The 25465-nt window shown below is 47.4% G+C and overlaps 1 protein-coding gene across 3 annotated transcripts in view; it reads right to left on the reverse strand.

Annotated features, from left to right (window-relative positions):
• Positions 1–25465, reverse strand: part of LUZP1 (leucine zipper protein 1) — a 91246-nt gene that overhangs the window by 13047 nt on the left and 52734 nt on the right. For 2 of the 3 annotated variants that reach the window (XM_012722479.1, XM_004678589.2), the window contains one exon: positions 7058–7154. The gene's annotated coding sequence lies outside the window, so the exon portion shown is untranslated. Of the gene's footprint in view, positions 1–7057; positions 7155–15303; positions 15456–25465 lie in introns of all 3 variants that reach the window. The other variant, XM_012722480.1, reaches the window with a different exon arrangement.

The raw sequence follows: 25465 nt of genomic DNA on the forward strand, positions 1-25465 counted from the left end.
AGGGGATTACTATCGAGATGGAAAAAAAAAATGTGCAAAAAATAAACTTTAAAAAAAAGAATCTGATATGAATCAATACAGCACAGGAGTGAAAAAGCTCACCCCAGCAAATGCACACCACACACGTCTGGAAAGCGCAACCCCACACCCTGCTTAGCTCCCTCTCGGCTGCACTCAGCAACCAGGCCCCCAGCATAGGCAGTCCTGCAGGGGGCCTGTGCCCTCACTGTCCCACAGGCCTTGCACATCCCACTTAGTCAACATGTCCTCCAGACAACCCTGGAGCACCCCCTTCCTGAAACCCTGGCCAGAAGAGGCTTCTCCCTGCTGCTCTTCGTCTGCAGCATGGACCCCATCTCGGCCTTGCTCCTCTGGGCTCATGCTTTGTTTCCTTATGCTGGCTCTCACCTTGTTTCTTATTCACCACTGGATTAACATCTTTTTAAAAAGAAAAATCATGGTAAATCCACATAATGAATCAAAAGAGGAGTTAAAATTACATGCACTGGGATGGAAAACCTACATACACTGAAGGGTGGCACCTGTATTTAAGATGTACATTCACAAGGGTGAAAAGGGCATGTACCAAGCTTTTAATTATGGTTATTTCTTTCATTTTTGAAGATGTATTTATTCATGCACACAAGAACTAGGGCACAAACCAGAGGTGTGGGGTTTACCACAGTTAAGAGTGTGGAGTGTACCCCCATGTTTATTGCTGCTTTATTTACAATTGGAAAAACATGGAAGCAGCCCAAATGCCCAAAAGTAGATGACTGGATTAGAAAGATGTGGTACATATATACAATGGAATATTACTCAGCAACCAAAAAAGAGAAACACATGTCTTTTGCAGCAACTTGGATGGAGCTGGAAAAGAGCATGCTTAGTGAGATAAGCCAGAAAGAGAAAGAAAAATACCAGATGGTTTCACTCATAGCAGGAGTATAATGGACCAGGCGAGAAAATAACAAAAATAATGAACAACCATATACCAGAGACATTCTGGAGGGTGGAGTGGGGAATGGGATCAAAAATGGGGGGGGAGGGGGAGGGAGGGAAATGCACGGGACTATGGTGCTGGCACAGGGGTGATTTGGTGATGGGAAACCCGCAGGGATTACAATCGAGATGGAAAAAAAAAATGTGCAAGATGATGTAAAAATAAACTTTGTAATAATAATATATACAAAATTTATTTACAAAAATATATATATATATATAAATTGTCTAAACTATACCAAAGTCTATTTATGATACATAATTAATGTAAAACTTTTTAAATATGGACTTTTAGTACAAGATTTAAAAAACTTAAATCACTAAAAATTTTTAGAAACTGAAAAAAAAAAAAAAAGAGTGTGGAGTAGTGGAGCAACAGGAGAGGTCTGCCTCGCCATGTGGGTCACCTCCTTCGCCAGGAATCAAACTCCTGCTGCACTGGCTGCGGATAGCTTCATAGTGCTGCGCTGTAACCTGTTGCGCCCCCAAGGAGAGCCCTAATCATGGTTATTTCTTGACATGATAAAAGGAATAAATCCTTATGTTTTAAATGACATTTAAAAAACCACGTTATTTCTCCAACCCCCTCAATGCAGGAACTGAGACTCAGAAATCAAGACAGTTTCCTCAGCAGGTGAGCAAGGTTGAGGAGCGAACTCCAGACTTCCCCAGAACCCCTTCCAATTCCAACAATCGTCTGCCTACAAACTTGGGCATTTTGGCAGAGTTCGGAATCTGAATGATACAGCCAAGCAGTTTACGCAGGACGGAATCCCAGCCGCCCGCCCCCTGAGCCCACTGGGCTCCCTGGGGGTCCTTCAGAACCATTCACTATGTTCCTAAGTTACTTCTCCCAGCTTTCTCACTTGCACAAGTCAACGTGGCAACCCCCAGCGTGGCCCTGTGCGTGTCACGACATGAGCTATCACTATCGCCCTGTGCGTCCTCATGTGAATCTACGGCACAGGACCCTCCTCGGGAGCCACATGGTGGACCCGGGCTAGGTGCCCAAATCCAAATGCTCTGAGGCCTATAACCTACTCTGGCCAAGTCCTCGATCTTCTCTAAGCCTCTGTTCCTGCGTCTGAAAAAGCAAAATACTATCAACCCCCTTACCTCATAGCAACACTATGCAGATGTCAACAGAAGTACTTTGAAAAGGCCTAAGGTAAATATGGCCATGCATACCTAAGGCCAGTGTCACCAGCTAGAATCCTCCTAAAAATAGCAACTCCCTAAGGTCACCCCATTGACCAGGTAAACAAGAAAATGGAGGAAAAGGGGTTAGAGTCTCTTATCTCTGACCTTTTGGCGCTAGAAGTGTGGCTCTGCTACTTCTGGCACCGTGCACAAGGGAAGAAAGGAGAGCAGCAGCCACCCCCCCCACACCCAGTGCCTCCCACGTCCCCCAGCAAGCGTGTTTATCAAGAAAAAGTGCACGGACACAGCAGACATGAGGAGTCTAGGCACACCCAGCGCCTTGCAGCGGGCTAGAAGCTGCTGGGCCCTCCACTGGCCTCTAAGGAAATGAGAAAGGCAGAATCAGTTACAAACCGAGAATAAAGCAGTCTCGCCTGGCCTTCTTACAGAGTAAGCACCAAGCACCCACCCTTCTGTTCCCTGTCCTCTCTGGCCGGCTCTTTCCTCTTAGCACATTTTACCACTTAATATAGGTCTCGAGTGACTGGCTGCGTCTGAACTGGGGTCTGGCCAGGATCCTGCTCAGGTGAAACCTCAGCAGCACAGCAGGTGAAGAGGAGGCCCTCCGTCCTCAAAGCCACCCCACCCCCATCAGGCCCCAGCGCTGCCAGTCCACACCAGAGCAGCCTCTCACTGGGGCACCTCCCACCTCCTTGCCTCCCACCTGCCCCAGGAGCCCCAACTCACCTGGCCTTCGCCAAGCAGTGGCCCTAATTCACTCCCGTTCCCAAGAGTCATTTCAAGTGGGGTTCGACAAACCATCACTGGTCACATACCGTGAACACATACGACTGACTCAGTCAGTCTGGTGGTAAATATTCCAGGCTCTGTAAAGCTACAGCCTCTGCCCCCACCCTGCAGGGAGTGTGATACACAATAGGAGAGTGATCTGGCTGCTTCAGGGAACCTTTACTACAAAAGCAAGTGGTGGGCTACAGATTAGCTTACCATACCCTGATTTACAGAAAAGTGGGCAGAAGTTTTATTTTTTTTCTATGAAAATATTTATTATTTTTTTAAAATAAAATACACATTTTGTAAAGGGACATACACATAAAAAATAAACTGACATAATACCCTATGAACAAAGCTTTGGCCATTTAAGAATTACAAAAAAATTGTAAATATAACTTACAGGAGGGAAAAAGTAATTAACAGTAAAGTAAGTCTGTGATTAGAAAGATTATATTCTGCATGTATTAGGATTTGAGCATTTGTGACACAGCAGGTTGTTAAACTGCTCAGCTATCAGAGAAAGCATCTGGTGGGCAGAAGTTTTAAGCAGCTTCCCTGCGCATTCGCCACCATGTCTTCACACCTTAGGCTGTCACATCCCATCACTACTTCTTGAGTATTCCATTTAATTACTAGGCTGAAATTATTTTCCCAGAATCACGAATACATGTCCTTGAGATCAGCACACTTCACAGCCAGCAGCCCCACTAGCACACGGGTTCTCCAGATGGGGAAGGCTCCAGAGGTCACCTTATAGGGAGCTGTCACTCAGCTCCTGTTCGGACACGTGTCATGACAGAAAAGACTCACTTTCTCCCAGGACAGTTCGGCATGTCTTCGGACAGCCTGCCTAAGTCCCTCCCTGCTTCTCCTTATCACAGATTAGCCACTTGATGACGTGACTTTGTTTACAGTATGACTCTTTAACTACTAGAATGCAAGGTCAGAAGCAACTTTTGTGTTGCTTGTGTTTTCGCTGCTTATCTCCAGCACACTTTGAACAGGGGCAAGGGCGGGGGCAAACAGGCTGCACCCTGGAGACTTTAACTCAGTGGCGGGACAAAGGACAGAGCAGGGAACCTCAGGCTGGCCGGCAGACAGGGTGGACACCGGTCCTGAAGCGCATAGCAGGGCAGAGGCTGAGATGGCAGGGCCCCAGGCCAGCCCAGTGGCCGCCCCGCCCTGGCCACTCCCCCTCCCCACCCCACCCCCGCGTCTCCGCAGCCCACTCGGGTGAACGCCTCTCTCTCACGCCTCACGTGCACCTCAAGCCTCTTCCAGGAAACCGTGCTGGCCACAAACGCACTGCCCTAAACACACAGCTTCTTCTAGCCCTAACCCCGATTCATACTCCTTGCTGGGCCCTGCGCTCCCCAATGTCGCATGGAACATGTCCGCTTTATTTCCTTCCTGGGCACTGAGGACCGTGGTGGGGCTCGGCAGACGCCTTCTAAACCCTTAAATGAATGGAGCAGCAACAGTCTTCGGACTGCTCAGGCCAGACCTCTACGGAACTGTCTGCAGATCTGTGACATTTTGACAAATCTCAGCATCCGTCCATAATAAACATGCAGGAATAGAGGGAACATATTTCTACACAGTGAAGAACACATGACGATGACAAGCTTCAGACTCAATGGTGGAAGGTGGAAGTGTCCTCTCAGACCAGGAACAAGACAAGGGTGCCCACTGGCACCCTCCTAGTCAACACAGGACTGATGTCCCAGGCAGAGCAAACAAGCAAGAGCGTCCAACAAAAGGCATCAGAACTGGAAAGGAAGAAGTAACTCGATGCTATGTTCAGACCCATAGAACCCAGAAGTTGACTCCAGATAAATCAAACATGTCTAAAGGGAAAATAAGAATTTGCCTCTGCCTTCAAGATGTCTACAGCCCATGGCTTTCTGGCCACTCTAGGCCAGGCCGCCTGCACCCCTTTCTCTCATGGACTAGCGACTGCTATAGAAACATCTTTCTTTTAAGATTTATTTATTCAGGCATACAAGAAGAGAGGCAGGGCGGGGGGCAGCTTCACCAGAGACCGAATGGGGAGCAGAACAGGCAGCGGGGAGACAGGAGAGGTCTGCTGTGCCTTATGGGTCAGTTCTCTGGCTGGGGATTGAACTAGTGCTGCAGCAGCTTCAGAGAGCTTCATAGTGCTGTGCTTTATTTAACCTGCTGTGCCACCAGGGAGGGCCCCAAGAAACTTCTTAACTGGCCTCACTGCCTCCTCATGACCCACCCTCCTCCACCTTCCCTGGGAACCCTCACACAGCAGCCAGGACAAGTCTTGAAAACTTCCAGTCAGATCACATGGGTCCTCTGCTCACGATCTTGCAGGGGGATCCATCTCGCTTAGCACACAACCCACTCCTCCCTGGCAGACCCCACATGAGCTGGGCCCCATTACTGCATGGCCCACACCTCCTGTGTGCTGTGCCTGCTGCTTCACTCCAGACACGCCAGCTCCTGTGGGTCTTAAATATGCCAAGTCACATCCCAGCGCTCTGCCGGGAGGACTTCCTCTAGGGATCTCCCTGGCTGGATTCCTCACTTCTGCAGGGCCCTGGCTCTTCAGGTTCTTTCCCTGATCACTACAGAAAGTGACAATTCTTCAGGTCCTCTTCCGGCCCTGCTTTTTTCTTAAGAACACATATCACCCCACCACCCCACCCCACCGTGGACATAATTGGTCTGTTTACCTATTTGTTTATGTTGTATTCATTTATTTCTGTGTCTACCCATTAGATTACAACTCTTGAGTGCATGGACTTCTCTACTGTTTAACGTTGCATACTTAGCTCCAAGAATCCTGAGCCAGCACAGTTATAGCAGCTTAATAATGAGAGCACATTTTAATCAATGCATGCTAGGTCATTTCATCCTCACTGTGAGCTCACAAGCCAATAGCACAGTCCATGATACACCTGCTCTTGGTGGGCAGCTGGACCTTACGCACACAGCCTCCGCGGACCTGAGCCTCGCCCAGCAACATGGGACAATGGTAAATGGTCAGTTTTCATCAGAATATAATTCACAGTAGACAGCAAAACACTTTGTGTCGTAGATATGCATACTAAGTCTTGCCAGTGGAAATGACTCTCCCTCCCCCAAATTCGCCAGGTGCTCCGATAAAGACACGATACGGCACCATTAAAAAGATAAGCAAGCAGGTGAATACCAGCTCCCACGCCACCCACCAAAAATTAATTTACTGACCCATTTCCCTGAGGTGGGAAAACTGCTCCAGGGAAAGGAATGAACACTAACCCCCACCACTGAGCAGGCAGGGTCACTTGCTTCATGCTCCCTCAAAGAGCCCACACCATCCCTGCACCATCCCTGAGCAAGAGGCCTTGCTGAGGCGACTCTCCTCTGTCTGTCACTCCTGGGCCCACAGCCAGTCCCAGACTTTGGCTCTGGCTGCCCTGTTCTTCGCCTCCCCAGAGAGCCTCTCAGTATCATCAACCACCGCTGGCAGCCAAGTCTCCTGCTGCTCCAGGGTCTTCTATTAATATTTCCACTTCTTTGGTCAACAACAACCAATGAGATACTGACAGAAAGAATCCAGAAAAGGCTAAGAAACATTTTTTGATTAAAAAAAAAAAAAGCTATTGTTGATTGAAGGGGTTTTGTTGTTTGGCTTTGCTTTTTTGAAGGGATAAGTCAGTCACGCCTCAACCAGAAAGTCTCCAAAGAGAAATATTACAGTGCTACAAAAATGACCCAGGCTTGAAATCTAGTCTTACTTAGCACTGTGTGAATGTGGGGAAGCTCATTTCCTTGTGGTGAAAATAACTATTCACCTCATGGGGTTGTTGTACATATGAAGAGAGACAACATAGGTGAGGCAGGCTTGTGCCCCACACACAGTGTTCAGCGCACAGCAGCTCCACCGACTGCTTCGGAAGGTGGTCAGCGTCCTTCAGCGAGTCTGACCCTTGAGAGGTTGGCCAGTTGATTAAATAAAAACATATGAAAGATTAAGCATGGTATCTGGTTCATGATAGGTCAGCAACAAATACTGTCTTCCTCCCTCTCCTACAAAGGTAGCAAACTGCAGACTTCAGGAACCACCTGATTCTTCAGTGTGGTCAGACATCACTGGACAGCTACTTACCATCGAGAGACCGAAGCGTTCTGCAATGTCCCCAGCTGCTGCCTGGAGTAATGTCTCGGAAACAGTCACTATCTTTCAGTAGCAGTTGCCTCCCAACCTGGACAGAATATAAACAAGAGGAAGAGATAAGAAAACATCAGCCAAGATGGAGCTGAGCCAAAGGCTTCGGTAGGCAGCGCTGGGCCACAGACAGGCAGGATCTGAGTGCAGATTCTAACTCTGAAGGAAGCCGCTCTCTCCCTCTGGAGGGAGAAGAGCAGAATGATACAGACTTGCTTTCTCCTATCCCGTGATATGGCCTTGTCTTTCTTTAACAAACCTGTATACTCCTCAATAGTCTTTAGATTGGTGACATCACAACTGGTAAGATCTCAGGAACCAACTAGTTAAATGCATTTTAAGGAAGGAAATCCAAGCTTGGAAAGGGGTGAGTCACAGCGTTGTTTGGGGCTAATGCTGGGATCTGCTAAAAATAAGATGTTCTGGAAAATGGGTAAGAAAGAAACCCAAACATCTGTGGAGCCTCTACCGCCCTCTTGGAGAAATTTTACAGAAGACAGTAGCACAGTAATACTGCCTCCTTATAGCGATGTAAATTTCAAGTCAAGTGACATGTACACAGTCATAGAGCTGGCAAGTGAGTGACAGAAAGATTTAAACCGGGTCTAACTACAAAGCCTTCCCCCACACGCATGGCCAGGGCTCCTCCTAGCCTTGATCCTCCAAAGGTCTTTGGTCCTGAACCACCCAACTAGCAACTAAACCTAAAATGGAGCTTCTCCATCTGCAAATGTATCCTCTGACTCTAGGAGTAGCCTACGAGCACTGCAGTGCCTCCTCACCCACCGGACAAAGCTGACGGGAAGTGGGGGGTTGGGTGAGGCGCTGCCCAGGCCATTCAAGGGACAGCAGACAGACAGCATCCCAGCCAGCGGCAGGCCCGAAGCTTCAGCTCATAGCCTGGCACTCAAACTGCCCCTCCGTGCAGGACAGCCCTTCCACGCCCAGACACCACCGTGTGATCCCCTTCCAAAGCTGCTGGTCCCTCTTACTCATCCCACACCTCCACCACTCCTCACGACAGAATCCACCCACACGTGTGTCCTCCTGGAGAGCCAGAGAGCCAGGATTAAGACAGAAATAACAAAATATAGGGTTTTTTTAATAATGGCTTAAAAAAAGATGAGTGCGTAAAACCTCAAGCCAGACACCTCAAGAGAAAAGCTGGAGAAGTAGAAAAACAGAACTGTGCCTGGGGCAGCCCTCAGGGATGGTTGGGGTGGGTCTGAATTTTCCCTCTCCCTAGCTCCAAGCCCCCAAATTCATCAAAGTAGAAGAGGTGCAGTTATTACTCCACCAGCATTAGGACTGGCGCAAAGACTTTCTGGTCTGTCTGCCCCCCCGCCCCCCCACGCCAGTCCCGCCCTTCCTCTGCATTGCCTACAGCCTGTCCTACATCTAACTTCTTAACTCCAAGATATCAGAAATGGCCACATAAATCTGACCTCTCTCCAATAAGGTCTCCGCAGCCCTAATAACTGAAAGTCGCCACCCCAGCACCTCACCTAAAGCCAAGTTTGCTGACCTATCACAAAGGCCCATTGGGTTTTTCTCTACAAACAGGATGGGACGGGCTGCCAAAAATCAAACAAACAGGAACTCCATATGATCCTGGCTTGTTTTCACTGTCCACATTTTCCCCTTATTTCTAAGGAGTGGGAGCAAGCGGCAAATGATTTCTTTACTCCTGAATGCCATTTATTTCTTGCATCCTCGGGGGACTGGCCCTCTGCCCCTAGAAACAAGAGTCTGACTGTAAAAATCCTCAACCCTCAGCGTGCCTGCTCAGAGCTTCCACCCAATACCCCTCAGGCACCAATTCTGCTGCTGCTTCTTGTGGTTACTGTTGGGGGACAGAGAGAAAGAGAGAGAGAGCGCTAGAGTTTAGAAACAGAGATGAAACAGCCTTACACACCATGCAGAGAGAAAATAAGTTCCAGAGGACAGAGGCTTCCCCAAGGTGGTCAAGCACGTTAATGTGCCTGCACCCACATGGAATAATTAACAAGTCTCACTGAGAAAAGCATCAGTCCATCCTCATTTGATTGCTACTAAATTAAAGTGCTCTTAAACAGGCCTCATCTTTATTCCCAAAACATTCTGACAACGGGTAAGAATGCTCGTAGGGAATTCCGTTTCCTAGACAGTCCACCAATAACTATAAACACTGGATAAGTTGGGGGGGGGTGGGAATGGCTATTTGCAGACTTGGGAAAGAAAAGCTGAACACTGGAAGGAGGAAGTGATGGGGTGAACTTCTCAGTTTTGGAGCTTTGACCTGAGAACGCTCCAGCTGAAGTTCAAGTTAAAAGGCAAGTCCTAGGTTTTCTGCACTGAGGAAGCTGAGGCCAGAGCAGAGCAGTAACGGGTACCGGGAAATAGGCTAGAGCAGTCAGCGGAAGCCAGACAGGCGCGGCAGGAAAACAGGCCCGACCCCTCTGCGCTCGGAGCCACGCAGCAGCGCAGCACCCAGCCGAGGACCACAGAACCAGACATCTGAAATGCCACCCAGTGCGGGTGAGCCAGCTTTGAGTCTAACCAAGGTGCTGCCTGCTGAGGGAAAAACTACACCACAGCACAGAAACCAGGATCGGCGCAGACATGTCCAGAACACAAACCTTGTTCCCTGTAGAAGTAGGAAAGCCAGGCAGCTCTCCTGCACGCCTGGGACCACACAGGTGCCTGCTCTTCTTCCTCCTTTTCCTAATAAACCTGTCCTTTTGAAATGTGAAAGAAAAGAACACAAAACCTAGAAAAATTAAACCCATTTGCCAGGGAGAAGACAATCGGCAGCCTTAATGACATAATGCAGGAATTATCAGCTAAAGTTGTTACCACAGCTTTTTCCACTAAACAGAAAATGAAAAAGTTTTAGAGTGGACATTTCAGAACAGAAAGGTTTTTTGAAATTAAAAAAAATCCGCTGAGTGGACTTAACAGAAGGGAGACGACAGAGATGAGTGGGTGAAGCTCGAAAGCAGATCAGGAGAAATGATCCAAACTGAAGGACTCTGGGTCACACGCAGCTGCTCCGAGGACCACCCTCAGCCTTCACCAAATTGTACACGGTGGCTGTTTCCTGTTATCAGAAAAACTGATACCAGAGAATGATCAGGATCGCAGAAAACCCACTCTCTGTTTCTGGGAAGCCAGGCCACCCCTGTTGGCCTCGAGGTCTTCCAGGTGTGAGGAAAGAAGGCGTGAAGGCAGCAAACAGGTGTGGGATGAGATGGTCACAATACCCAAGCCCACACGTCAGCCTAGAGCCCTACTGTGCCCCCTCATCTCTGAGGCGGTGTTCTCAGGCCTCGCAGGAAGAGTCAGGAGGGATTTTAACGTGTCGTTCTGCCCTGTCAGTCTCCTTCCCCAGAACCCAAACCGGTGAACAGGCACTGTCAGAGGGGCGAGCCCCTCAGGGGCCTGGGACTGCAGTGCCAGCCATCGGCACTAGGTGGCACCCGGTTGGCACTAGAGCCAGCCTGCCAAGCAGCTCCCACTCTCAAGGCACCTTATGGTGCAGCTCAGGACACTCAGTAACAGCAGCGAGGAAAAGCAAGCTGCAGAAGACACCCATGTCGTCAGACCCTACTACTGCGCCTGCAAACACAGGACTGCCTCACTGTGGATTTGGGCAGATGCCGAATGGAGAGTCCCGAACCCTCAGTGGGTTTTCACAGGCCTTTAAAGCTCTCAGGGAACCAGGGACACAGAAACACCAGGCAGGGAGGTTGGCCTCAAAGGAGGCAGGCAGAGGGGCCAGGAGGCCCCCACGAAGCTTTGTGTTCTCCCTCTGGCCTTCTCAGCCTCTGCAGCCTCGTGGTATCACCGCAGAGTGGTCCCTCCTGTGGCCACAGACCTGCCTCAGGGTGATGCCACCCTTTTATGGCCCGGGTGTCCATAATTACAGGTGTGGAAGCCCGTACCCACACCCATCGGCCTGGGGCATACACGCTAGTAGCAGGAGGGAAGAAAAAGCCCTAACTTAGTTCAGCCTGTGCTACCTTTTCTCCTCCCTTCCTTCCCACCCTGTCTGCCCACAAGAGAAGAAAATCCAGGGCCAGAGCTCTTGCCTGCCCAGGTGTGAAACAAGGAAGGAAGTCAGGCCCTCTAGGTACAAAGAACACTGGAGGGGAGTCCTGCCAGCAACCTACTGTGCGACCTCAGACAAGCTAAACAAAAAGGTCAGACAAAATGTTATCTAAGGTCAAGATGTCCTTATCTGCTCTTCACCTGCCCTTGGAGAAACTACGTAAGACAGGCCCCAAAGGCAGCAGTGGGGGCCAGCCCACGCATCTGATTCATGTCTCAGGACTACACCATTATTCAAAGTTTTCATAGAATGGGTTTTTTAAATTTTGTCATCAATTCTTACATTTTTAATAATAGAGCTTTCAAGGCCTATTGATGATGAGAGGTTGCTAGAATAATGAATTTCTGTTAATTCTCCCAGGATCACGTTTTTTTATCTCTTGGAATGAGGAAGTAGATACTCTAATCCCAGTGGCAGATGAGCAAACAGACTAAGACACTTGGGACCTATTAAGATGCTGGTCAGAGAAAGAATGAGAATCCAATAATCCCATCTCGGAGGGACTGGTTTTACTTTTTTTTTGCCTTACCAAAAAACCTTTAACAAAGCGCTGAGAGCATAAACAAGATCTGGAATTGGGAAGAAAGGGTTTAAGAACTTTGAAGCACTCTGGAAGCACTCATTAATAAGCAACTGCTGAGACCTGCTGGCGATTAGGGTGTCTATTTAAAAGCATGTCCTCAAGGACCACCACCTGGCTCTGCCGCTTCCCCTGTGACAAGCACTCTGTGACTGAGACCGGGCTTCCTTGCAATTAGCCCACGTCTGGTGAGCAGTTGAACCACATCTCTGACACTGTCAGCCGTTCACCAGCTTCACAAAAGCTGGTTGAGAAGAGCCACCAGCTCCCTTCACCTCCAGGAGTGTGATCAGTGTCAGGGACTGCATGGAGAAAGCCATAAATACCAAGTCACAGCAGCTACCCTAAGAGGAAGGAAGTGCTTTCATTATCTCATTTATTACCTAACATAATCCGGTAAATACCACCATGTTTATTTTACAGATGAGCAAGAAATAAAGAAGTCACATAATTGGTAATAGTTGGTGGTGGTTTGCTCAATCCTCTGAAGCTTCACTCATTTATTCAAGTAGTGGCTGCTGCACCAAGCGCTGCACACGGGGGAGGAAAGTGACCCACCGGGCCTGTCCTCGTGCAGCTACTGGGTAGTGCGACAGAAGAATAGGACTGTAAGAATCAACTATCAAATATAAGCTGGAGGAAACACAAGTTATGAAATTGACACACCTGGGGGGCCCAGGAAGGCTCCCCCATGGTGAGAAGGTTCCAAGTAGGACCCAGGGAAGCTGAGGAAGCTCATCTGTGTGATCATACGGGAGAACGAGCTTACAGGCAGGAGGGAGCTGGAGGGGTGGCCAGCTAAGGATCCACGCCTTCGAACTACAGAAGTCAGGCAAGTGTACAGTGGGGTTAGCGGTGCACATCTCAAAGGTGTGCTTCAGGGTGAACGCTGGCTTCAGTCTGACAGGCTGAAAGAGGGGAGAGGTTGCCAGAGGCCGGTAAGGAGGCGGACCTGTGTGTCCAGGGAGGAGGGAAATGACAGCGTGAGCGAGTGTGCTAAGTACCGGACACCGTCCTAGCGTGACTCCTAAAACAGTCTCTGAAGCACACACTCTTCCTCCACCCCGCGCCTTAGGAACGAGGAGAGTGGTTAATTCATTTATTAGAATTAGATGACCCTGTTGTGCCAGCAAGCACAGGGCAGCTTCTTTATGGATGCAGGTGATCAACTAACGAGAGTCCCAGAGCGCTCAGTGGCCTTTTCAGACTTTGGCGATCTTTCTACGCTAACTGTGGTAGAGCAAGCCCACAGGCTGGCAAGGGGGGGGGGGGGGGGAGGAGGGTGCCGCAGGCCTCTCAGCCCCCCATCACATCTTTACGTTCACTTTGGGCTTTCCGGCATCATCTATGGTGCTGCCTCGCTGCGCTGCAGTTACTCAACCTCTCCTAGACCTTCGGCTAAACCCATCTGTGTGGAGCCGCCCTGACAGCTCCGCCTCCAGGCTCAGGTGTGCTCCCTCACGCCCACCCACCCACCCATATTCCAGGTGTCCACACGCTTTCCAGCCCCTTCTGCATTCAAGGCCACAGGTGATAGCCAGAGGCCAGCAGGTTAAAAGGCTGGCTAATTCAGTTACCTGCACACCCTCTTCCATGTAAAGCTTCAAACCAGTTAAAACACAAGCCTGAACCAAAGTAGAGAAAATTTAAACTCATCACCACGAATTTCAAGCTGGCCCCCACCACGGCCAGAATCCCCCTCTCTCCAGGGCAGACCAGTCTCCAAAAGGACTCTCCCAGTTTTCTCTCAGTGGCCTCCAGCCTGTCAGCTCATGACTATGTCATCAAGAAACACCACAGGACCTCTTCCTAATAAGCCCACAACTCTGATGCCGTTTCCCTGCAGTCAGAATCAAGAGTCTGTGTCGGTGTAGGACACTCCCATTATGCACCCAGCGCCCTGTCTCACATGCGGTTACGGATTCCCTCTCTCACCACTCTTCCCTCTGCCCCTTAGCTCGCACCATGCTCGGGCACAGCGCTCCTCAGAGTGGGCTCCACACACTCTCTGCTTATCACAGACATCAAGGACCGACATTCAGGGGTCTGCACCGGTGACGAACCACACGGTGACCATGGGGGAGAAAGTCGTCTCCGCCACACACAGCAGGACTGCATAGAAGGTGCCTCAGCACACCCGAGAAGCCCTCCTCCTGCACAGAGCTTCTCCGACTAGTCAGTGGGGACCCACTAAAATGAAGAGTCTGCTTCAGTAGGTCTGGGCTGGGGCCTGAGATTCTGTATTTGAGATTCTGTATTTCTAACAGGTTCCCAGGTTGATCCAGAGATATATCTAGAAATTTCCTACCTTCAAAAACCAGACACACTAAACTCTCTCTTGCTCTCACACCTCCTTTCCAGCTACTCCAGTTCGGAAACGCTGCTTCTCCCCACAGCTACTCCTCTTGAAAGAGTCGTCTGTTTCCTTCATTCCCTGGCCCCTGTTCACCTCACTCCAACCAGGCTTCAACCCTCTACACTCCACTAAAACCGTTTACCAGTGTCAAAGGCCTCAATATGCCAGTCTCTCATTTAGCACAAATGCCTGCTCTTTCTCCACTGAAACACTTTTCCTCCTTGGTTACAGAATATCACTCTTCCTGGCTTTCCCACCTATGTAGAGTCTTGACCAGCAAAGCAGCTCTCACCGTGGAACACAGCATGCTGGTTTACACTCACTTTGACACTTAGTCCCAGCTGGTATCATCTAGTATTTCCTGACTACTTCCTGCTGGTTTCTTAACCTCCACCCTACCCACCACCTCTGTCTAGCTCCTCACTGTAGCCCAGAGCCCAGAATAGAGCCCAGGAATAGCCAGAGGAGCAGTTTGGACTGGAAACATTTACAAATCACATGCAGAGAAGTATAACTGCTAAAGCCTATGGAGTAGGGGAGGCGGCCTGGGAGAGTGGGACACTTCATGGACACTTCATAGCTGTACCATGGAGGATGAGCCTGCAAACAACAGAGAAATAGGAGTTGGGATGAGTTATGTCACTAGAACTAAGAAAAGAGTTTCCAGAAGAAAGGAGTGGTCAACAGTGTCAGCTTTGTTGATAAAACTAGACAAAATGTCCGCTGAATTGAGCTTCAAGGAGGACATGAGAGATCTTAGTACGAGTAATCCCCCTGTAGGGGAAGCCAGAGCGGAGCAGGATGAGTGTGTGGGGTAAGGCTGTGAATAGACAGCTTTTTAGAAAAGCTGGACTAGTTGAAAGTGAGAGTGACAGATTTAAGAAATGTAAGGTTGAAGCAATGTAGTTTGTCAGCTTTTATGTGACCGGAGAACAATCCCAGCTGCCACATGAACCAGCTGTAATCCACACACAAGTCTCAAAAACCTCTGACCCTCACTTTGCTTGGATAGATTCCTAGATGCCCAGAGTATCAACCTGGAAGTTTTGTGTTTAATACACAACACACATCTCATTCCCCATATTACCAAGGGAGATAAAAATGTCCTTCTACACCTCTTCCTTGGTGCAGCCAGGGGAAGAATGTCCCACCATACACACCTGGGGTCTGGCTGAAAGGTTTTCTGCTGCCATTCCAATTTCCTGGGGACACAGGGGTCGGTGTTATTTCCACAGAAAGGTGTTTTGTTTTGTTTTCCCCCTTTTTACAGCCTTTGTCTGCATTCCACTTTCCCTTCTCCACAGGCAACCTACTACAATGAAAGAGACATGTGATCTTAGAAGTCAGGGAATCTGATTTCCACTAAACTTTAGCATGTATCAATTTAGGTGATTAAACTTCACAATCTCCTGTTTTTTCAAGTGTACACAGAGAGCACAGTGTCTAAACCTCACAGGGCTACTACAAGGATTATATGAAAACACACACTAAGTGCCTAAGCATCTAAGACCTGGCATAAGACATATTCCATAAACATTAATTCAGTTTTCTTCTCATCACCATTCTAAGTCTTACAACATCTACAATATGTGTATATATGCCAAAACAAGTGTATATATATGTCTCTAAATTAAAACATATATAAAAATATATACTTGTTATATATATATTTATAGTTGTTTTAATTTAGATTCTCTTTTCCCTACATGCACCAGAAAGTCCCTGAGAAAGGAACCATGAGAAATTAACCTCCCAGTTCCAGAAAAGTACTAACAGAGATGGATGAGGTCAGTGGCATAAACAGTCAGCAACTGAACTAGGGAGGTTCCGTCAGAAGAAAGAACCCAGAGCCCAGCACCTGCCAGGTACTCTGCACCACCCCACTCCCCTCCCAGCTCCTTCTTGTAGCTATGACTGTGTCTCTGTTGCTGGTTCTTTCTTTCAGTGGGTCGTGCTTGTCAGCAAGCCTCACGTCAATGTCTTCAGTATTAAAAACAAAACAGAACAGCACTTACTGATGGTGCAAATGGCAATGAATCCTGTTTCATCTTGCCAATTTACTAGGTCTGTGATCCTTATAGAATAGTTACAATTTTCCACATTTTAAAAACAGAAATGACACCATGCCTTGACTACAAGGTTTAAGAGGATCAAAAGAAATGACAGATAAGAACATACTTTGCATACTATAAACAGTCCTTTTATGTCACAGGCACATAGCAGTCAGAGTCTGCCTCTGGCCAGTTCAGGTGCTAAGCTTCACTGAGAAAGTCTCGTGCTGGCAAGGACCCTATTCTATGCCTAGTTCCAACTCAGATCTCTGGCAGTGGAAAAATTCATATCCTCTTTCTAATTTCACAGGATTCCCTTTTCTTAGCTGACCCAGCTGACCCTTCTCTTCTCTGACTAAATGGCTCCATGTCCCCAGAACGGTGCGATCCCCCTAGACAGAATGACCTTTACAGAGCTTGGGTACATGGAAGTTCATTATCAAGTTTCCTTTTGTATAGGTTTAAAATGTTCTACATAACTAGAAGCTTAAGGGGTGAGGAGTGGGCAAAAGCCAAGAGTCTGGAGGCCCTTCTACTCCTGACAATCTTTGACCCCAGAGAAACTCCAAGTTTCCATTGTAACAACTAAACCTCTCCCCGCTTCCTGAACAGGAGATACCATTTCTGTCCATGCCAGTGACCAACCACTTTTCCCCAAAACTTTGTGATCACTTCCATTGCTGAGCTACTTAAAAAACGATTATTTGGACAATTTAGCTCTAGTAGGTAAAGTGACGTGGTAGCTAACTGCCAGAAGGTGCTTGGCTGGGGCTAGGAGGACCTCCCAGAACCTCCTAATGTATGAGATGGGGGGGGGGGGGGCGGCTCCCAGGCAGTCTGGGTACCGAGGCTGGGAGACACAAAAGTATTCTAATCTTTCCTCCCCATGCTGTGTACAGACTTCCTAATCCCTTAAAGTTTTCTTTCATTAAGTCTCAATCACTCGATGACCTATTTTCCAATTTGTTCAGCCAAGTAAAAAAAAATCTCCTGATCTATAGTTTTATAAGGAAAGAATTTAAACAAGGGGAAAAAATCTTATCTGCTTTTTCTTATCAGAGTCGCTGACTCAGGTTAAAGAACCAATCTTTGAAGTTCCTACTCAACAAGAATGTTCACACAACAAAACAAAACTGAGACAGACCAACAGAAATTGGCGCATCCCACCCCGCACATCCAAGAAACAGACCCTCCGGACCCTCCACTCCACCCACGGTGGAGGAACATCCAGACAGGATGCTGCACCAAACAAGCCAGACTCTAAAGAACACACCGCCTGATTCTATTTCTATGAAATTCAAGAATAAACAAAACATCAATGAACATAAACCAGAATAAGGGGTTCCTTGGGCGGCCAGTAGTGATGAGAAGCAGCAGGAAGTCATCGGTAGTTCTGGAAATGGTCTGTCTTGAGCTGATGTCAGCAGTTTTTACATGACTATAGATAAAATTCATTGATTACTGAAAACCTTGCGTATTTTACTGTGGCTATATCTAAATAATGCACAAACTGAAATCAGGTATCAATATTTTCTAAAAGCTCTGGATGGAATTCTAATGTGTAGCCAACGCTGAAACCACCCTGCACCTCCACAAGTGCAAACCTAGCCCTCCAGGTCTACTTCCACTGCAACAGGAGGCCAGACAGTGAAAACAAAAGCTTGGGCCCTCCTTGGTGGCACAGGGGTTGAAGTCTCAGCATTCTCAAGCTATCTCCAGCCACTGTGGCTAGAGTTTGATTCCCGGCCAGGAAGCTGACCCACATGGCGCAGTAGACCTCCCCAGTCTCACCCGCTGCTCCTCGCAGCAGTGTATTTCAGTGGGTCTGCCCGTTCTGCTCCCACTGTTCCTGGTGAATCCTCTCACCCACCCCCACACCTCTGGCCTGCACCCAATTCTTCTATGCATAAGTAAATAAATCCTTAAAAAAAAAAAAAAGAACAAAAGCTTAAAAAATGGAGAGAAGGGACACAAGTATCTCTTTGAAAAGAGTAAGGATCTTGGGCAAGGGAAGAAAAGAAAGTCAAGGCCGACACTAATGGAGCTAAGCCTAAGAATAGCTGGGAAGAGACGGGAACAGAACTCAGGTTTTAGTGCTAGCCTCATTACTGACTAACTGCAGACCTGACCTTAGCAAACTACTTCATTTCTCCTGCACCTAAGATCTCTTAACAGCTTTTAAACAAAGTCTGGAGAGGACGTTGAGAGGAATCAAGTAGGGACAGGCCCTTTTGAAAGACCGTAGATTTACCTCTAGCATAGCACTTACATTCTGTATAATTATCTACTTGTTTATCTCCCCTACCAAACCTTGAGCCCATAAAAGGGCAGGATTATATACTGCACCTCGGAACATGGCACATGCATAGAATTTGGAACATAGCAAGTAGTTCAGCAAACATTCGGTGGCTAAAGAACTGAAATCATGAGTGCCTATGTTTACACACACAGATGTCCTCAGCAGACTTAGAAGAACGATTTCATGTGCCACATGGACCCTCCTTTTACATAGCATTGGATATTATTTTCCTTACTGACAACAAAAGCAAGCCGAGAAGCTGGAGGTCCAAACGCATGAGGAAGGCTCCCCTGAGACAGCTCATCAGAAGCCTCAGATCCATGACTCCTATGCCCTAAACAATGTACCTCAAAATGATATTCGATGCATGTACATTATTTTATAGTTCAAAGTGTTTCCACTCCTATACTGTTGTTAATCCTCACAGCAACTCTGTGAGGTACTATCAAACCCATTTAGACATGAGGAAGCTGAGGTTCATATTTTAAGTAATTTGCTCGCATGAGGCACATGGAAGGCACCTAACTGAGGGCTTCCACATGGATCCTTTCTGCTGTGCCCGATGAAACAAGCACATCACCACCTCCACGGAGCTGCCTCCACAGGGATGGACCAGTGGTGACTGCTGTGCTGGGCAGACTACCTCTTACGTTCCTCTTGTCGCCATGAAAATCAATTACACAAATTATTTTTATTGTGTTTGAAGCAAAAAGGCAAGCCAAAGCCAGCCCAGGAAGAAAAATCCACAGACTGCAAACAGCCACATAAAGTTGCTGACTAACATCCTGTGTATAAAGCTAGAGAAATAAGAACAAAACTTGCTCCAGCAGGGAGCAGTAAACCCCACTGACCAAACAGCTCTCAGCCTTCAGAGAGCTCAGGGGCACAGTTGATTCCATTTGTATAAATTTCCATGTTTTCTTCAATAACCTGTACTGTCTATTTGTAACAGGGTGGTGGTCCCCGTGCGTAGGAAAGGTTCAGAAACAGCTAGACAAATCAGGGACTTTGTTACATACTAATTGTATTAAAGTTCCTTTCCATTAAAAGTCTGATATATTTTATCTAGATGCGGTGGATGGCAGTAACTATTTAGAGCGTGCAGGTTTCGGTGCAGGTTTCGGTGGTCTGTGGAGTGCGTTTCTCCCTGACCTGTAACATACTGTTTCCTCCACACCATTATCAATTCATCATGGACAAACAACACACCATCCAGCTAGGAAGCTTCACCGCCTGTAAAAAAAACACCCATGCCTGCTCCAAAACCAGACCACTACACATTCTTTTCTGACCTAGTATTTTATATAAACTATCTTCCCCAAATGAAAAATTAAAATACCTGAATAAACAAGTTGGCATTCAAGAGAGTAACATATAAAATCTAAAGCTCTGAGAAAGAAATACCAAAGGCCACTTCACACCTTCTGTGAACCCAGACGCAGGCCTGAGTGACTACTAGAGAAAAGTGGGCTGGATGAATGATGAAAGTCAATGTAGGTGCACTAAAATCCTCTGAAAGCAGAGTAAAATAACCAAGAAAGGTGGGTAAAAAATACTAATTCCACCCAAAGTGATACTTGGGGTCCCACAGGAACACTGGGTTCAAGCACCCTGCTACACTCCCACAGGTTACCCGCTAGGCAGCTCCACCAGCAGCAGCTCCCACCCCCACCACTGGGCTCTCGCTACCAAGGCCCTGAGGCCAGTGCCAACAGGGGTTAAGCCACGTGGCGATTAAAGTTAGGAGGGACCCAGCAGGCCACCTGACACTTTTCTGGCACAGCCTAAGCCGATTAGTGTAGGTCACAAACACAACTGCAAGATTCCACAACGCTGATGAAACTTCTGAAACTTCGCTTTTTCTGTAGACTAAAAATAACCTTATTTATCAAATCGGGAGCATTCCTCACGTATTTCTGTGCTGTCAGCAGCTCAATGTTCCATTTCCTCAAACCCTTCATCTAGTCGAGAATATATTATTGCCTGAATGTCACCCAACACCCACCCAACTCCTCACCCTGATCCTGGGAACAGGGCAAGAGACCTCAGCCCCTTTCCAAAGTCAAGTTTTTAACATTTCTTTCCAAACACAAACATGCACAAAGCCTTAAGGCTCCTCCCTTGTGTGGAGGCACAACCAGTAAATGGGCTGAGCTAGGGCAACGAATGATGAAAAGCTAAGAAAAAATGAAGGACAAGACAGGGCATGCTCAGGAAGCCAGTTAGTGCTTTCATTCAGGCAGGAATGGGGCAGCCCCACCCACTGCAAGCAGAGCAGGAGGGAGAATGGTCTCCAGTAGCCAGAATCCACTTTTCTCACCTCACTGCACAGCCATCCAGAGTGCTGTGTGCCCTATGAGAACCTAGGCTGCCCGGCTGACGTAACGCTGGGAAACAACCCAGCGAGCCAGGTCAAACAAGTCAGACCTCAGCAGCACAGAGAACTGAGAGAGAAATTCTGGTCACATCACTGGAACTGGGAGTTCTCCTCGCGGTCCCGGGATAACCCACTCCTCTTCTAAAGGCAGAACCGAACTATGGACTTTGAACTTCCTTGGAGACCCTGTTCTTGCAACAGCATCAGGAAAGCCACAAGGCCGCACCAGCCTGGGCCAACTAACAAAGCTACTTGCCCCACAGAAAGTCACTTGGAGACACATGGATGTAACTCTCCAGCTCAAGTCTCAATTTTTCTTCTCTCACTCATATTTTTAACTGCTTCTTTCGAATCAAACCAAACCAAAGAGCTGGCTTACCTATAAGTCCACACTCTCAGAAACACGGAGGAATTCAGCCTGAGATGGCCCAAGAAGGGCTGTGATAAGTGCCATGTGTACCCTCACGGGTGCTCACCTCCCCGGCCTCAAGAAGCCAGGGGCAGAGCCTGAAAATTCCCTGGGAATCAACTACCCAGCCCAGTCTTTCCTTCCAAACACGAAAGCCCAAAGAGAAGTAATGAAAGTCTGGACGAAGGCTGATATGACCTAGGTGCCCAGCCTACACGCAGGACTGATTTCTGGGAGTGGGGAGGCTGCGAAAGGGGATGGGGAGAGGACTCTGCGAGCTGAGACTTTTCCTTCCTCCCAGGCTGCGACTCAGGACCAACCACCGCTCCCTGAAGCCTTCAAGTCAAGAGGCTTTTAGTTTGATAAAATCTCTAGTAAAAAGACAGAAATTTCCATTCGCACTCTAATGGGGCCTCCTAATCACTGGACAAAGTCAAAACCAGTTGGAATGACAAGAACCCTGGAGCAGATAACATCCTTTCAGGGGGAAGGGGCACATTTTAAAAAGATGACTCAATAGGCCCTGCAGGAAACCACGTTATGACTTCACACTGCAGAACCAGTGTCCAGGACTTGGGGCTCTGAACCATGGTTCTTTCCCAGTACAGGAAGTGCTCATTCCAAGGCCCTTTCAAGTTCCAAGAGGTTGGGTGTTGCAGGCTAGCAGCGGCCGTCAACATCACGCAAACACGTGATAGTGATACGGGAGCCTCGTGTCTAGAGATGGCCCAGCAGATACATTTCCGTGCCACTTCTTCCCACAAGCTGACAAAAAACATCAGAGGTGCCACTGAAGCTAAACAATGGGGAGAAACGCACCCTTTCTTCACAGTGCGTCCACCAGAATGTCAGCCGTGACACCTGCAGGGTCAGCCCGACCATCTGCTGCCGGTTTACCTTTGCCACTGCCATTGCCGGGATTTACATCCCTCCCCTGAAATCGCACCGACTATTGAGTGTCTGTTACTAAGTATGTTAAGCACTTCCTCCACATCATCATTCAATATTTGTGCTTTCATTTAGCATTTTGCACGTTAGAGATTTAAGGACCTATGAGTGAGGGGAGCAACCTTAACCACTGGACTTTGTAATTAATGGAAAACAAAACAAAAAAGCTATTGAATGTCAGCTGGCCTTTTAGTCAAGCACATCAATCTGTGTAGCCAATTCAGCCTCCTCCCTTTCAGAGGCTTCCTAGGGATGTGGCTGATGGTGAAAAGGCGAGAGTCCAGCGAGAAGCAAGCAGAGTGAGGAGGGCTTTGCTGTCCCTGATGGTGAGCAGCGCCAGGAGGCCCCTGAGGGAACTGGCCCCTGTAGGTGAGCTGTGTCCATGGACAGGGGAGACGGGTTTGTACCCCTCAAGTGGAAAGCATGGGCCAGAAGGGGCGGCACGAGCCAAACAGGGTCTTACAAACGTGGGTGAAATTCTGAAAGCCATGGAATCACGAAGTGGTGAAAACAGCCATTGTGCCGGCTGACAGAAACAACTTCCATGCTATCAGGGAACTACACACAGCACTTCAGAGTAGTTCTCCTACACAAGCTGCTTACCAGGTGTTGCTTGGCCCAGAGAAGCCATGTGGAGACAGAGCAGTGGCTGTCCTGGGACCACTCATGGTAGTGTGGCTGAGGGGGCCCAGTGTCTGTTAGTCTGGAATTTTAATGTTTAAAATTAACACCTTGATATTTTTTAAAATGATGTTGGAAAGTGTGAGACTGACTAAAATATCTGAAGTTATTACAGGAATACCATTATAATAAGAACAGAAAGTTGAAGAAGAGGGCCTCCCTGGTGGCACAGGGGTTAAAGTCTTAGAGCTATTCAGCTATCTGTAGCCATTGTGCTTAAGTTCAATCCCCAGCCAGGGAGCTGACCCACATGGCGCAGCAGACCTCTCCGTCTCACCTGCTGCCCCTCTAAGCAGAGTATTTCAGCAGACCTACTCTGTCGTGCTCCCTGCTCTGTCTCTGGTGAATCTTCTCACCCTCCCTTCTCCCCCACATCTCTGGCCTACACCCCAATTCTTGTATGTGTAAATAAATAAAATTAATCTTAAATTTAAAAAAAAAAGGAAGTTGAAAAAGAGAGGATGAGCATCAATTTAGTGGGTGTGTGGGAAGAGATGCTTATCACACCGTTCAATAAATAAAAGTAAAGGAAAAGAACATGTAGGAAAGATGAGTTACTACTCCTGAGATGCAATAAAGAGCACATTCGACTTAGTTAAAGCCTATTAATTTAATGATGTGAAATATTTAGTCTTCCTGTGAGATACATGTTTCCGCTTTTATCTGGGTAATATATCATTCAAGTTTGAATGACAAAAGTAAAGGAGAAAGAGCAAAATTTATCTACCCAATAATTTTCTAATGTAACTGATATGCAAATTTTGTAAATGCAAAATCATGTAGCAAAAAGACAAGAGCTTCATTTCCTGCTATCTCATCAACACAACTTGCCATGGAGGTTACTCTAGACCAACAATTAAAGCCAAGAATTACCATCAATGCAAAAGGAAATGCAAGCTCCAATGTAAATTATGAAAAGTAATGAATCTTAAATAAGCAGGTACTTGCCTGCCCACCCACTAAGCCTGGGATAAAGATGATTTCTATCAACAAGATTACAAACAGTAATTTTCCAACCTCAATATGGACATGGAATTGTCTGGGTACTTGTTAAAAGTGCAGATTCCCAGGCTCGATCCTCCAATATTCTGATTCACAGGCTCTGCCCTGGGTTTCCCAGAGCTGCACGGGTATTCTCATGTAAAGTCCAAAGAATATACCTTTTAAAATATTGTGGAAGAAAAACAATTACCCCATCTCCTGGACACCTAAGTGTACCTCTCTGGAGTGGTGTAACAAGTAGAATGTGTGCCAAGATGGGATGCAGGCTGATTTTCAATTAGTACCAGACCCACCCATTTCCTTCAGCAGACTCTTCTAGAAGCTAACACTGACTGCTTTCAATCACTTAACCAGGTAACCCTACCTTCCCCTACCTAAAGCAACTTCTGAAGTCAGTGATACCTCTACTCCTTATACCAAAGCCCTTCTAAATACTATTAGGACACAGCTTGGGAGGCCTCTCTGGTTGCCTAGGGGCTAAGTCTAAGCACTATCACCACTATGGCCTGAGTTCAATCCCCAGTCAGGGAGCTGTCCACATGGTGCAGAGACCTCTCCTGTCTCACCTGTGGTCCCCACTCTGTCTCTGGTGAATCCTCTCACCCCCTGCACCCCAGTTCCACTACACATAAATAAACAAAGAGTATAGCCTGGAGTCCTCCTGAGCACCTCTCACTGGGCTCTGCTCATTCCTTCTCAGGGGTACTCTGTCCCCTTCAGGGAAGCACCTATCTACAATAAGACTCCTTCTCTAACTCACTGCTCCTGCCTCCTGTTTCATTTCTCTTTATGGTGCTGAGTATAACTTGAGACTCATTATACTTCAATTTACACCCTCCCTCCCCAGAATGTAAGCTCTGTTATTCCCAGTTCTTCCAACTCTGTATTCACGACACCCACCATACAAGAGGTGCCCAACAAATGTTTGTAAATGAATAAAGCACCATTTCAGAAAATAAACCTTTTGGTCTTTCCTCCTATTCAACGTACTGGCGAGCAATGGTTACCGAACCTCTCATCCTGGGTGGCAATGCCTATTTTTGGAGGCTACATTGTTCAGGAAAATGAATCAGGGACCAGCAATGAGGCAAGGCACTGGGCCATCTGACATCCACTACTCCTGGTGACATGAGATTGTTCCCTACAACTGAACTGCAACGGAGGTTTAAAGGTCCAGGCTGCAGATGTTTCCAAATGACATACTCTACAGAATGATTTGGATTCTACTAAGTGAGAAGTCAAAACAATGCTGGCAAACAGCAGTGTGAGAGCTGCAAGTTTCAACAAAAGCAAAGCATATTATGTTGGCAGCCAAAATCACTTCACTCTAATCTGTATTAAGGGCAGCCAAACACTGTTGAGATCAGTTAACTCTCTCTGCACACTTCAGTCATTCACTTATGCGCAGCAAGTTCTTATAATTAAGCACAAACTCTACTAAGTGCTTTATGTTCATCACTCGTACCTCAAAAACTATCCTACAAGATAGGTGTTATTATCCCTATTTTATATGTCAGGAAATGGAAATTCCAAGAAGTTAAATAACTTGCAACTA

Source organism: Condylura cristata, unplaced genomic scaffold (genome assembly GCF_000260355.1).
Source record: "Condylura cristata isolate star-nosed mole 26May11 unplaced genomic scaffold, ConCri1.0 scaffold00008, whole genome shotgun sequence".
NCBI lineage: Eukaryota > Metazoa > Chordata > Mammalia > Eulipotyphla > Talpidae > Condylura > Condylura cristata.